Source organism: Pseudopodoces humilis, chromosome 7, assembly GCF_049639895.1.
Source record: "Pseudopodoces humilis isolate 2021_Gansu_Grassland_sample_001 chromosome 7, ASM4963989v1, whole genome shotgun sequence".
Lineage (NCBI taxonomy): Eukaryota > Metazoa > Chordata > Aves > Passeriformes > Paridae > Pseudopodoces > Pseudopodoces humilis.
Genome location: NC_142206.1, coordinates 19,977,952 through 19,993,626, shown reverse-complemented (window position 1 = coordinate 19,993,626; position 15,675 = coordinate 19,977,952).

Sequence of the window (15,675 nt, the reverse complement as noted above, 5' to 3'; positions counted from 1 at the left end):
TTGGGCTTGTTTTCAGAGCCAGGTAGGTAATATTCTTCATTAGCATTATACTGCAGCACTTTCACTGTGAGGTGTGCTAGGGCAGAAGGTTGCTGTAGGTATTCAAGAGCTCAGTACCCACCATTCGTCAGCTGTAATTACCCAGATTTTTTTTTACCATTGCAGCCAAGAGCAATATACAACCAAGCATTTCTGCATATATCTGGTTAGGAAAAAAGGTCCATAAAATAGATTCAGTAATAACAACAACATCATGTTTAAATTATAGTGACAAGAATTACTTTGTAACACTTTAGAAACCTATAACCCACCAGGAACTTATGGGTCTATTATGCTTAATGAGGCTGGTAGATGTGGTACTATTACAGGAACAAATGAACAGATATATGAATCAAAAGAACAGATTGCAGTCCTAATATTTTTTCTAATCTAAACTGAACCAGTATGTCTCTATAGAGAATCTCTCTGAATGAAACTTATACACTACTGGATTTGGTGATAAACTACAGGACAATAGCTGGACACCCACCAAGTATTATAGGGCAATTAAAAGTCAAAATCCTCTTGAGGTGTTGTACCAATATGCCTTGAAAAATGCTCAGTAAAAGTATCAATGATGGCTCTTCCTGTCTCTAATTCTACAAGTGAAATTATGAAAAGAGATTAAATTCAATACCTTCTGTCCCTCCTTTTTTACCTGTTGGAAACATTAATGCTGTGTGGCTGAATCTCTCTTCTCCATAGCATTTTGAGACTAAAATAAACTAAGTGCAGTTTAGCATGAGTGCTCTGACATGACAAGGAGGTTGAAGGTATCATCTTGGCCTTACACTTTGTTCAGTTGAGCAGAGTTCTGAAAGAGCAGATAACATGTATTCAATTATATTTAAGAAGTTACATGCAGTTCTCTTGTCCATGATTAAAAATGATATTGTAAAAGAAGAGACAATGCATAGAAGGGCAAGAAAATGACACTGTGGAAGGATTATGGTCTAACATATAGCAGAGAGAATGACTGAGGAAACAAAATTAATTCTCTCTACAGAAAGAAGGAATCAGGGGAATATGAACATAGTCTATAAATATTTCCAAGGAGATAATACAAATGAAAAAAGGGGATTATTAATGTTATCACAAGATGGCTGCAAAAGAATCAATGTCCTAAATGTAAGACAGGAAAATTCTGTAAAAGCAAAGATAATAAATAATTAGAAATAGACAATCTTTGTGGGGTTAAAAACCTTTCCAGGTGATATCTTCGGTTCACAGGGTATCACAAAAAATGGTTTAAGCATGTCAACAACCCCTACCTCCTGCTGTCAGATTAAATGTTACTGCACCATGGAGACTTAGATTAAGAAAAAAAAATAAAAATCTCTTCCTAGCTATAGATGCCTGTGACTCCTGCAGAAACTGGAAGGGCAATGACCTGAACAAGGCTATCACAAATTCCCTATAGTTAAAATTTTCTGAATACTTGTACAACCAGTGTTCTCCTGGTCCTCCTGACCCCAGCTGGGGGAGCACCTTCAGCTCATGGCACCTTTTCCAGGAAGGAGTCAATTCAGCTCTGAGCTTGGCATCAAGCCATGGGAGTTCCTGTAAATGCACATCCCCTATCTGCATCCATTGCTATGACTTTGGCCACCTCCCCATTTCCAGCTATTCGAGCAATTTCTCCCTGCCTCTATCCCTCATTCCTCCCTCAACCAGCTCAAGTACCTGTAAATATGTCTTACATATTCTCTTATGACTGCTTTTAAGTCACTGTATTTATTTTGCTTTCCTTTTAAAAATTAAGCCTCTTCTTCAAACCTTTCCCTGAAATGTGTTTCTGTGGAGGCAGTGCTTCCTTTGTATTTAGCCTTGTAAATTCACAGACTAGAAAAAGTGGCTGTGAGCTATAGTATTGGTGTCACAACATTCTGCTTTTATTAAAGCACTTTTGCTACAGTCAATTCACCCAGATCAGACTAATACCTTGAAGTCTGTGAAAAAACTCCCACGGACTTCAGTGGGAGTTGCAGTCAATGAGTGGCCTTTACAGCAAGTCCAAGAGCATTTATTCACAGTCTCTTCTGAACCAAAAACTCTCTTTATAAAAAGGAAACAATAATAATAATAAAAAAACCTAAACACCTACTGTGAGTAAACAAATTTGCATTAGCACAAAGGGGCAGTTTCCTATTAACTGCTGATTTAAAAGAGAATCTAAAATCAATAACTCTTTAAGGAAGCTAAATTGGTGGGTTTTGTTTAGTGTAAAAGATATGTTTCAAGAACAACCAGCCTTAAATTTTTCAGGCATCTTTTTAATAGCATAGAGTTCTCACTTTTTACATGTCACTAACTCTGGTTGGCATTAAGTAACAAAACAGAATTAGAACAATCTTCATTATTCTGTTCAATTAACTCCTTTCTATCTCTTGGAGATATTATACCTCAAGACTGTAAAGAATTGGCCACTTCACTGAGTGTCTGTGTTTCAGTATTCACGCCTGTCCCTCATCACCAGTCTGCAAATTCAAAATCATTTCACCTAGGTCATGTCTTATATTTCCTATATATAGGAAAGAAGACTAAATAGCAAATAAGAAAAAAAAAAAGCCTATATAAGGCTTGCTCGGATTTAGACAGCGCTTTTGCACTTTATTTTGGTATCCAGTACTACACCTGTGTAAGGAATTCTGAAGGAGCAAGAAAGGGCACAGTGCTCCACACACACACACACACTGCTTAGAGCCTTGGTGCTCCTCATGGTCCTCCTCAGGCTGAGAAGGGAACCTTGGAGTTGGAGACAGCCTTCCCAGAAAAACCTCCTGACAAAAGCTCCTGTTGCTGCAAAATCCATTTCTAAAAGATGCAGGAAGGTGATCTAAGGACCACATCCTTGGACTTCAGGCAAATCAATGCCACCTTATCTCACCTGGGACACCCGGGCCTTTGCTGCTGGTCTGAGCACAAAGCTCCAGGATGTTTGTGTTCCTGGTCCTCAGTAAGGCTTAAATATTGAGAGTTCAGTTTTGAAAATTGCTTTAAGGCTCACTTTTACCTACTCAGACAATTTTACTCTGTCAATCCAGAGTTCTTATGTCAAGCCCAAAAGGAAAACAGTGTATGGAGACTTTAAATGCTATCCTACGATGTAAAGATATTTCCCTAGTATCAAGAGAAAGAAGGATTGTGTGTGCTCATGCCTTGAGCACACTGCATGAGTCTCATAATGTATGTTTTCATTGTTAATTGCTATCATTATTTGAAATATTTTGTTGCTTACAACAACAACAACATAATTGCAAGAATCTGGAAACTGAAGAAAAAAATCTGTCTGTGCATCAGGCAAGCTGGTGGTGCCATACTTCCAGTAGTAACTCAGCGTCAGTCAAGTGATTCACTGCTATTTTTATTATCAGTCTCTTAGTAATCACTTTTGAGTGCTGCAGCATCTACACAGTCCCCCTTCAGGGACTCACACTTTCTCTTGACTCCACCTTTTTCCTCATAATAAGAGAATTAAACAGTACAGAGACCAAAGATGAGACTGTTCAGTGAGAATGAGTATGAATTTGAACTCATTTTCTCATCCAGTCCCCAGATTTTTGTTGTTTTATTTCTGTTAAATGTTTATACTGTGCTGTTGGGAATGAGTGTGCTTACGGATTTTATTTCATTTAAATAAAGCCTTTTGAAGAGTATCCTACATCCTCAGAAGATATGCAATAATAATGCCTTGACTAGTAACTATGCTGAGGGAGGAAAGGCTGCCAAAGGCAGATGTTGAAAAATAGCAGTATAATTTTAAAACATGTTTTAAAAACGTCTCCTGGTTCACAAGTTACTGTCTTTCCTTTTTGTCTTTTTCGCCTGCATAAATGAGCCGGTGGTAAATCCTGAAGAGGAATAGTGTGCAAGAAATAGCAAGTGTCAATAGTGACACTGATTTATTTTATAACTAATGAACTAAATGGATTATTAAATAATGCGATCTTGCCCCAGTGTAATGCTTATAATCCTGAAAGATACTAGAGTACTTTGCCAACTTGATATATAATATATGTTGGTGAAATATGAACAAAGGGGCAATCAACATTGGTTTGAAATGGTCATAATATAAACATGCATCATTTCCTTCCGCTGTTTTTTCATGACACCTGCTAGAAAAAGGCTATTTCAAGAACATTTGAGATAATTTTAATTCTTTATATGAGAAATTTTCTAACTCATAAAGTAAAACTGGTTGTTTCTATAATTTTGACTCAAATAGCACAGGTCTTGGCATATGTCACAACATCCTTTCTCAAATTCCTTTTTTCACTCTGCCAGTATCATGACACTACCTTTGCTGTTTCTGCCCATCCCAGAGTTCAGAATCAAGTACTGGCAAGTGGCAATTCTCCCCTTTTCAAAAAGAATAAAAATCCTGCTTTCTGACCCAGCGAGGCAGTGAGACAATGGGCTTCAAAGTCACACCATTTTATGTTTGGGAAAGCCATTGCTGACCCTGGGCTCGATATGAATGGCTTGTGCAATCGCTCCCTTCTAAGGGAAGACAAAAGACATATTTTCTGTCAGAGAGATTTTAAATGGCATGATGTGTCCTTGAAGCTGCTCAGCGGGCTGGAATAGTTCACTCCTTGGCATACTAATGGATTCTGGAAAGACAGTATATGGAGATGTTGCTTTGCCCAGCAATGATCCATGGGGTACATGTAGTCACTGGTTTGCGGTGCACAAATTCCCAGCAGCTTTGGGCAAGAAGTGAAAACAATCACACATGGAGCTGCAAGAAAAAAGGCAGTTTAAGGTTTTGACATGTTTAATCAGCAGCTGGGATACATTAGCATGCATCTCTCCTTGCTTCTGCCAAAGATTTACTTATGTAGAAAGCAATTTGTCCCTTGTTGAACACATGGGGTTAGGAGCAGCACCGTGATGGAGGGTGCAATGACTAAAGTGACCATTAATTGTAGGGGTCTGATAGTTTACCTTGCTCAGGCAGGAAGCTCAGTACTTTCAGCAGTACACCAGGCCCCAGTCACTAAGCTGCCCTGACATGATGATCCTTGAATTAATTTCTTGCTGTAATGATATGCGTAGCCACATCAAACCCACAGTGGCTGCAGTTTTGGCAGTTAATGTCAAAGTACAGTCATGCAATCAGAATACATTTTCACAGAGTGGATGTAGCCGCAGTCTCTGAAGACCAGACTTAAGATTCACCATTTTCATTTATCAGAGGATGCTAGTCACAGATTGCCAGCACCACACAGGTAGCAGCAATCTCTACTCCACTTACTTATCCAGCTTCAAATTTGTATTACGTAACAGCTTTAATATTACCTGAACTCAAATGGGCTGCGAAATTATTTGCCAGTACTGCTTTGTGTGTGGCAGTAATGCCCATTAAGTGCAGTGTTGTGAAAACTTGCATTAATTTCACTGATAACAATGTGCTTTTTTTGACAGTAAATTTCTGCAGTAGTTAATTACTGCCGTTCTGAGATGGTTAATAAAGGTAATCAGATGGGCTTCTCCAGCGTGATACCATCCCAGGAATGTGATAGCCACTCAGAGCCTGGCCACATGCTGCGTAATGCTGCTTAATTAAGTATTCCTGAAGTGTTTAGTATTTAACAGCTTGTGATATTTAAATTCTATCTGATCCATCTTATAATGCTTACCATTCATTAAAAGAAAAAGAAAAAAAAGAAACAACAGCTACAACAAAAATGCAGCCCTTTAAGAAGATAGTGCCAGGTAGAGATTTACACTCATCCTTGATCCACACGGGAGTCCCACAGGTTGGGATTTTCCAAGTGGGAGATTTTGAAATAACCCTGAACAAAAAAATGACTGGCAGCAAAATTCTATGGGCATAAATAAAAATGGTGTGAGCTAATAAAAGAAAGTACCTTTACAAAGTCCAACAGATAGGTCTGTGAAGCTATTAAATCCCATCCACTTCATGATCAGTATGTGAAGACTGTTTCCATAGGCATGTTTACACATAGCTTCCTATTGAAGGCTCCCAGCGGTGGCATTCTGTAGCTGTAAGCCATATTTATGAGCAATTCTGCTAATCCCTGATCCCAGGGCTGCCTGAAGTCAGTAGAAACACTTTGCTTCTATAGACAAGTTCTTGTAAATCTCTCCTTGTTGAAGGATTTAGGTCACTGATTGTCAGTATTGGAGATACTTCATAAAACAATTCACAGAATAATACAGCCTTCTCCTTCTGCCTTTTACTGGCTAGGTTGTTACACCAGATAACCTTTTAATGACAGTATTTCATTTTAACTTGGCTTGAGATGGAGGAAGAAAAAAAAAAAAGAAAAAACCCTCCTTAATTCTATGCATCTTATGCATCTTTCACACATCTGCTGCAGTAAATTAGTCAAGACTGATTTGGCCTGGATTGGTTGGTAGGTTGGTTGGTTGGTTAGGATTTTTTTAATTCTGAAGTACTGTCTTCTGTGGTAGAAACCAACATGTAACTCCCAGAGGAAGCTGGGTGACTTTGGGAATTACCAGGCTCATAGATCTAGTACCCAGCAATTTCTGGTCTCTCAAAACAGCTTCACTCCTTAAACTTAACAGGTTCCTTCAGAAAAAGAAATGCATGCCAAGAAAATTAAACTGCCGCCACCAAGGCATTAATTGACCAGGTTTTTTAGCAGAAATTAGAGGCAGTTGTTGCTAAAGAAAAAGTTGGAAACAATGAAGATTGAGTGATGTTGTGTGAGAGGAACATTTAGCAACACAACCTTCACCTAGAGTCTGTACTGGAGGCAGCAAGGTCCTGGCTTTCCCTGGTGTTCCTGTGCATCAGACCTTGTTCGCACAGCCTGAAGCAGCATCATGCATTTAAATATCACTCTTGATTGTGCCAAATAACTGGAAACTTGAACTTCAGAGCTGGACTTTGTTCCTTAGGCCTGTCTCCAGTAGAACTGTAACACAAGGCCCATTAACGGGAGTGTCTACCTAATGATTTAAAACAAATTATGATGATGGATATGTTGGCTTAGGCAATCAGACCAACTGGATGGTGATCACTCCTGTGAAGGAGTGAGTGATTCATACGGTCTAATATGGATTAATTTATATGTAAATTACTTGGTAATAGTGCAGCTTCTGCTTGAAAATCTGTGTGCATTGAAGAAAGGAAAGCATTTCTTGGTGACTACAGGAAGCTTGGTGTAAAAGACTGTGCCACCTCTGCTGTAAAAGTCTGTCACTGATATTCAGAGGTTCACTTCCTCTAATTCATGAGAGCAGTGATTTCCACAGTGTCTAATCTGAGCCCACTCATCTGGCCCTCCTGCCTGATGAATGTTTTCCTGTGAAGGCAAGAATTGACAATCAATCAGCAATCCACATTCTTTTATGACTTGTTGAGACTAAGTTGTTGTTTTGGGACGCACTGATGATTTTTAGCACATAATTCATGCCATACAATCAGGCTTCAAGGTGACACGGTAGCTTTTGGTTCTCAGACCAGTTAATATAAGTTTTATGAGAAATCTTGTATGATAATTTTTCTTTACTGTTTCCACAAATTACTAGAGATAGATTTTTGCATGTGAAAATAATATATTGTTTCATTCAAAATAGTATATATTTTCATTAAAAGCATCAGACATTTTACGTATAAATACTGGACTAAGACCTATGGTGATAATCTTAGCTACATTTTTGCTTTGAAAAAAATTGTTTATTAGATAATCTTGGATCTCTGACAAAAGGATCAATTCAATCAAAATAAGTATGACCTAAGTGGAATTTATCTACAGGAATGTAATTTATTTTTTTTTCGCTGACTCCTAGCTCTTGAGGAAAAAAAAACCTTTGCTTTTTGCACCATTTCTGAGAGTGAATTAGTACTCAGTAGTACAAATATATTGTACCAATTGTTTCTTTTTACTGTGTTCACTTTTAAAGGAGATATACATGGTTTTATTCCAATTTATTTTTTGTGCCTTACATAATAAAATGAGTTTTCAGATGCTTGAAAACTGAAATTATCTTGCTGACTCCAGCATGTTTTTAGTGTCACAATTCCACATGGCCACAAGGTGTTATTGATAGCAAATCAGTTGAAGTTATCATTTAAAGCATCATGATGAAATACTTGCTTAAAAATCCTTATTTTCAATATGTTTTTGAGATCACTGGACAAGATCTCTGCTCAGTAGTCTGATTTACTCCCTCAGTAAATCTCCAGTAGCTATCTGGCAGTGTTAAAAAAAAATAATAATAAAAAAGAAGTGGAATTGGCACTTAGGAACAAGGTTTAGTTGTGAGTATGGCACCAACAGTAGGATTTAATGATCTCAGAGGTCTTTTCCAGTCTCAATGATTCTTTGAAAGTTTTGGCATCTCCCAGTGCTTTCTTTCATCTCTCTCTTTTTTTTCTATCAAAAAAGTCTGAGGTAGTTTACTGACAAGCCCAAGTTCACATGTTCAGTGCAGGTGATAGCTTCAGCTAAATGCCAATTTATACTGGTCTTAAGTAACTAGAAAACATTATTTGTGCCAAGAGCACAAGTATCTCAAATCTGATTAGATAAGTGTCTGTGTGGATTAATTACTAGAATTTCTTGTGATGGATTTGGCAAAGAGACAATCTTCGACGTGAATAACAAAATAATACCTCTCTTGTTAATAGATTAACAGCTCTAGAATAACAAAATTTTTTCCCTCTCCCTACCCCCTCCTTCCCCTATTTTCATTTTAAAATCCATTCAGTCTTACAGTGTCATTTTTTTGGTGCTAACAAATTACTGGTCCTTCTGGGCAAGCTAGCTCATAGAATCTAGAGACAAAGCAAGGTTGTACTCCCATATTTTTACCTACTTGAAATTTATTTCCTTCCATCTTAGTAATCTAAGTCTCAGGATGTAGCAAAGACAGCTCTTTGCAGTGCTGCCCTGCAAGGGCAGAAAAATAGGAGGACCTGGCCTTTCCCTTTAGCTTGTAACATTCCTAGAACACCAAAGTATCTCACAGTGCTCACAAGAAGTGGGGACCTGGTGTGGGGCATTGGCAGGGCTGGCAGTGCTGCCAGCAGCAGAGACTGCTCTTGCTGCCCCAAAGCCTGCCACCAAGGCTGGATCTGGCAGCTGCTGGAAGAAGGACCCCAGCATTCCAGAGGCTTCTCAGTCTCAAGGCAAAAGAAATTAGTTGTGTTTACATTGTGTAAACCTGAAGTGTCTCCTGAGTAGACTCTTTACGTGATAGAAAACCTAAAATGCTGGCAAGATCCATTTTATGGGCAAACTTCTGCCTGTCCATGTACAACATCAATCCAAACACACAGTAAACAAAATAAACTTTGTATATATGCAGTGTTGATGTGGAAGCATTAAATTGCTATCCATTCATCTTTCTCCCTAAAAACCACTCATTTCCAAGTTTAAGACTTTGATATGAAACTTTTGAATAGTTCTATTGCAGAGTAGTTAATATTGGACTTTTTTGTCATTTAATTTGTTACCAAGTTCTTCCCATTTCTCCACACTCACCTCTCTCTCTCAGAGTGCCTTTCTCTCTCACTTCAGTCCTGCAGCCTTTGAAATACACACCATTAAATGGATACTGTCATGGGATTTACTCCTTTCAGTTTGTCCCTGAGAAATGAAATTTTCAGTTTTATAGCAACCAGGGCATTCCGCCTATCCTATGATCCCCTTCATATTTTAGGAGAGGAGCTCCATATATTTTTTTTTTTTTTTTTTGATTATTAGAAGTCCACAGAGAAGCTAAGCCACTCTGAACTTCAAAGGGTCCTAGTCTAAATGAATAAGACACAGCACATGAATAATGCAGGCTACGGGGAGTAGAGGTAAGGACCAATGACACTGCTGTAAACTATCTGCAAACAGCAGCGTAATAAAACAAGGCAGAAGCAAAAGGACTTCTGTGTTTTGTGTCTGAGCTAATTGGCTGTAGACACAAATTATAATGAAGTCGTAACTTTGTAATATCTTCTGACAAGAAGATACTCTGCTTCTTGCAAGGAGGCCAAATGATGGGCTTTTCAAAAGCAGTAAGGTGTTTTGGAAGACTTTGTTTCTCAGGACTCAGCACACATACAGAAGTGCAGGGCACTGACACAGTAAAAAGCCTTTTAGAGGTCTAACTAACCATGTAAATATAGATGCAGGCCAAGTCACTAGGTAGCACTTCCTACTATGAGCCACAAGCCTGGATAAGTTACCTTAGTTTTTAGGAAACACATCTCTGAGAATTCTACTGTAGCTCAGATTTTCACCCTTTATGCCCAGAAGCCTAAGTATTGAAATTGTATTACCATCACAAACATGTATTTTGGTTGTTAAAAAATAAAATTTACTCTCAGAATATGTTTCAAAATTGCCTGGTTTAGTGGTACATGGTTTTGCTATGTATATTAATTCATACTTTATATGCATATTCTAAAGCACATGTTTTATAAACAGCGCAGTAGCTTCTACACAAATTTACCTTTTGGTTTTTTCTATTCTTTATAGCAGAGTGAAGCACACAGTTCAATGTATGCTGAAAGTCAAGGCCAATAGTGTTTTTTTGTTTACAACTTGGTGCCTTCTGATGCTTTTTTATCTTTGACCCCAGGCCTCATAAACTTGTAGGGCATCAGTTCATCCCTTTGATATGTGTCTTCATCTCCCTCAGCATCAAAGAGAAGTTGGCTGTGCAGGCAGGGGAGACAGTAGGCACTCTATTTTGGCAAATGCTTTTTGGGAAGACTATGATATATTCTGAGCCCTCTGGATGTCACAAGCTCAGCACTCTGACAAATAAAACATAGCAACAATCTGACATGAATTTTATGAAGCTACTAGTAATGTTCATCTTTCAGCTTTGTGGAAACACTCAGAAATATAGAATGGCTCCTCCTGTCTGCTGAGGAATAGTTAATAAGCTTGAAAGAGATAAGGAGAGGTGGATAGGCTAGACTGTCTCTCCTCTGTGCCTGAGTGTTAGTGTGAAGATGGGAAATATTTTGTGTGCTCAGAAATAATAGTCCTCCTTATGAGCAGCAAATTTGACCTCCAAATTTATGAACAGCTCAGATCTGAAAAACAGATAAAAATGAATTTTGCCATGGGAAAGATCAAGCTCAACAAACTAACTGCTGTTTTCTGGGGAGCAAATATGTTGAAAAAGCATTATACCTCTCTCCCAGATAATTGCTTCAACTATCTACTACTGTGCTGTGCACTTGAGAAGACCATAGACAAAACTGTGCGTTATAGAGCTCATTACCCAGGTAGTCACAGCACATGGTGAGCAAGATCCTGCCTCTTCTTCCAGCTTCCAGGACTCTGGCCTGGTGGCAGCTCCCTGCTTTCTGCCACAAAGTTTGATTTAGTTATATGGGCATATTAATTCAGTTTTGATGGCACAGAAAAAACCTAATTTTGATTCAGCTTCACTGCTTCGGATCAGGTGTAAGGTTTTTTGTAAGTGATGTTACCTCAGAGCCAGGCACTCAACATTCTCCTGTGTAAAAGCTGTGTTCTGAGCACACTCACATTCAGGGAGAAGCTGAGCCCAGGAAACAACTCTAACCACAGTTTGCTCTCTCCCTTCTCATCGCTTTTGCTGCCTCTTTCTCCCCTCTCCTCACCACCTTGAAAAAAAAAAAGATGTGAAGGAAAAAAAATACTTAAAATACTTTAGGCAAGAAAAGGACAAAAATTAAACTGAGTTTGGAATGATTGAAAACTGTCTTCCTATTCAGATCTGCTATTATAAGTAAGTAAATAAATAAATAAATTAACAAATAAATAAATAAAAGCCCACCTCTAGCTAATAAGACAGGAGCTGTTTGATAAACATGCAGTTTGTCTATGCTGGATGACAAATCTCCCAGGAGCAGATGTTGCTCTTCTAAGCACTGTATAAGAAGTTGCTTTATCTGCTTAATAATGTATCTAGATTTAACCTCTCCTTTGCAACAGACAAAATTAAACAGAGTAAATCTGTCCTGGGATATGAGCCTATTGCTAATACCGATCTCCTAACTGCTGTTAAAATACAGTTGTGCTCCTTGACACATTCAGTTCCATTTGCATTATGGAAAGCTAACGCATCAACTTGGCAATAAAAATGCATGGCCTTCTGAAATGAATGTACTGGATGAATGAATTCTGCTGGTTCTATGCATGGTCTCAATGCACTGCTCACATGCCCTTGCTTTTTGCAGGGGTGGGTAATATAAATTGCCCCATGTTCTGTAGCTCATTTTGCAAGACTCACAAAGAGTAATTAACTCACAGTGAATTTATCATTTTTACAGACAGCATCCTATGCAGAAATCCATAGTTTGGTGGCTGCGTTTTCTGTTGGGTTGCTTTGTTTAGTTTTCTGTAGGGCTTTCTTCCTTTTAATGTCACATACAGGATTCACTCTGTTAAAGTAACACTATGATAGGTATGGGACAAAGTTGTGTTGTATCTCATAATATTTCTAACTGCATCTGCATCAGTAGGTTTGTATTGGTTCTGTGGCAAAGCTCCCCAGCCAGGCACTCCCCAGAGTGTCACAAGAGCTCAATTTTGAGTACCATGAGTACCAGAAATAGTGTCTTTACAGCACCACTGTGCTTTCAGAGAGATGTTCTATACTTCATTAGTTTTTTCAAGGGTTGTCTTTTACTTTGATTACTTATTTGAGCTTTGCCCTGCCAATTCATAATTAGCAACTACTCTTCTTTTGTTCTCCTGATATAGCTTACCCAGGGAGTATCTTTTATCCCTTACCACAGTTACATTTTTCACTTGCTTTTCCTAAGAAGTTGTGTTAAATTAAGCTGTATTAGTAATCAGATGAAAAACTAAGCTTATAATTAAAAATTATTTTCCCCTCCTCCTCAGCTCTATTGAAGGGGATTTTTTTTCCTCTCCTATCTATTAAAGAACTATTTGGTTTCTAGACTTTATAGGTGCTTCCAGTCACTGCCAAGATTTGTTGATGGTAAGTGTTGAGCCCAGCTATACCTCTTCTTTCCATTTAATGTCTCACCTTCTTTGCTCACAATATTCAAGTACTTCCTCAGCACATTTAGGGATTGCAATTTACAGTGTGGGGAGGGAAGTCAAGTTACACCATGGCATCCAGAATGTCTAGATAGCTTCTACAACTCAATTCAGGCTACCCAGCTTCATCTGTCATACTGCCACTTTTGGGAAAGGCAAGCTATGTAGAAAGCGAGGAGGGTTTTTTGTTGACACAGCTCCTAACTTTGAATGCTTCATCACCTGGAGACAAACACAGAATATTTGATTTTCTGCTTTCCCAGGCCATTAATCATTGTCACAACCAACTGCTCATTTTGGGGGGCCATTCCCAATCCTCCCCTCAGATCAACCATAAACCAGACTTAGCCACCACCTTAGGATTATTCCTTGTGCTGTGTAGAGACTTCATTACCTGAAGCAATGCCTGGGTTTATTATGTGTATAAATTCAGGCAGTAACTGCACCAGGTTATACAAGGGGGCTTGTTTATGACGACAAGTCTCTAACATTAGGTCCAAAAGCATGAAGCTTACCTGCTCTCTGAAAACAAATCTAATAATTTCCATTGCAAATGGCCTTCCTTCCTTCCTTCCTTCCTTCCTTCCTTCCTTCCTTCCTTCCTTCCTTCCTTCCTTCCTTCCTTCCTTCCTTCCTTCCTTCCTTCCTTCCTTCCTTCCGACACTTCCTTCCTTCCGACACTTCCTTCCTTCCTTCCTTCCTTCCTTCCTTCCTTCCTTCCTTCCGACACTTCCTTCCTTCCGACACTTCCTTCCTTCCTTCCTTCCTTCCTTCCTTCCTTCCTTCCTTCCTTCCTTCCTTCCTTCCTTCCTTCCTTCCTTCCTTCCTTCCTTCCTTCCTTCCTTCCTTCCTTCCTTCCTTCCTTCCTTCCTTCCTTCCTTCCTTCCTTCCTTCCTTCCTTCCTTCCTTCCTTCCTTCCTTCCTTCCTTCCTTCCTTCCTTCCTTCCTTCCTTCCTTCCTCCCTCTCTCCCTCCCTCCCTCCCTTCCTTCCTTCCTTCCCTCCTTCCTTCCTTCCTTCCTTCCTTCCTTCCTTCCTTCCTTCCTTCCTTCCTTCCTTCCTTCCTTCCTTCCTTCCTTCCTTCCTTCCTTCCTTCCTTCCTTCCTTCCTTCCTTCCTTCCTTCCTTCCTTCCTTCCTTCCTTCCTTCCTTCCTTCCTTCCTTCCTTCCTTCTCTTCACCACAGGTACACTTTCTCTATGCATTGCTATTATAGAATAAGCTGTTCCTCCCACCAGAAAGAGAACAGATGTCCTTAGAGAAGTAGGTCAGAGCAGGTCTTTGCAGGCTGGCAATGTTTTTGCCCGTTTGGCTGTGCCTCGGCACATGCTGCAGTGCAGACATGGTGCCAGCATAAAGGCTGCTGTGCTCCTCAGATGGTTTCATTCCTGCAGAGCCTGATCACAGAGGAATAGGCAGTGGGATTTCACTGCCCATCTGCTTTTTGGCTCCAGTGTGACTTCCAAGGCAGCACAGGGAGTTACACTCTTCAGCCCACACAAGGGCTTCACTCTCATTTCCCAAGCCTACTTGACCAGCTGCTGAGAGAGCACATTCATGGAATCATTTAAGATCGTCAAGTCCAACCATTTACCCAGCACTGCCAAGTCCACCTCTAAACTATGTCCTTAAGTGCCACATCTACATGGTTTTTCAATATCCCCAGGGATGATGACTCAACCACTTCCCTCAGCAGCCTGTTCCAGTGTCTGATCATCCTTTCAGTGAAGAATTTTTCCTAATAGTTATTCTAAACCTCTCCTCATGTAACTTGAAGCCATTTCCTCTTATTCTACTACTTATTATTTGAGAAAAGAGACTGGCCCCCACATGGCTACAACCTCTCGTAGAGGGGGGGGATAAGGTCATCCTTAAGCCTTCTTTTCTCCAAGCTAACAAACCTCGGCTCCCCGAGCTGCTCCTCCTATGTTTTGTTCTCATTTGGAGACTGGGAACTTAACATTTAGCCACTGAGATTAGCTCAGTTGATTAAAGCATGCTGCTAATAAACAACTGGGGTTTGGGTTTGATCCTCATATGGGCCATTCACCTAAGAGTTGGACTTGATGATCCTTGTGGGTCCCTTCAAACTCAGTATATTCTGTGATTTCAGAGAAAAGTCTGTGGAAATGTTTAATCAGTCCCAGTCTTGTCAGTGAGCTGCATGTGAATCAGAGAGAATACACAGTGCTTATTTTTATAGACTTACTTTGGACCATAATGGCCCTGGCAGGACAGTGAGATGGGCAGGAGTGCAAAATACAATTTATCAGCTGGAAAGTGGATGACAAAGGCACAAAACCCCACATGTTTGGTTTTTGTGCATATTGCATTTCCACACTAACCCTAGCCGTCAGTGACATTTCCCAGTGACACTTTTTGCTGAAGCCCTCCATCTGCTCTACCCACCCACTAACTCTGTCACAGCCTTCACACCCATCTGTCCTTACATCACTGTGCCTTTCATTGGACTATGTCAAATGTAACTTTTTTCCATGAAGGATAAGGACTGAATTTCAGTCATCCCATTTCAGCTTTGTGCCCATAACTAGTTACCAAAAGTCCTATTTTTGTGAGTGTTCCCTTCTTTCTAAGTTATAGCTGGATCTGAGACAATAACTGAAAAAATAGCTGAC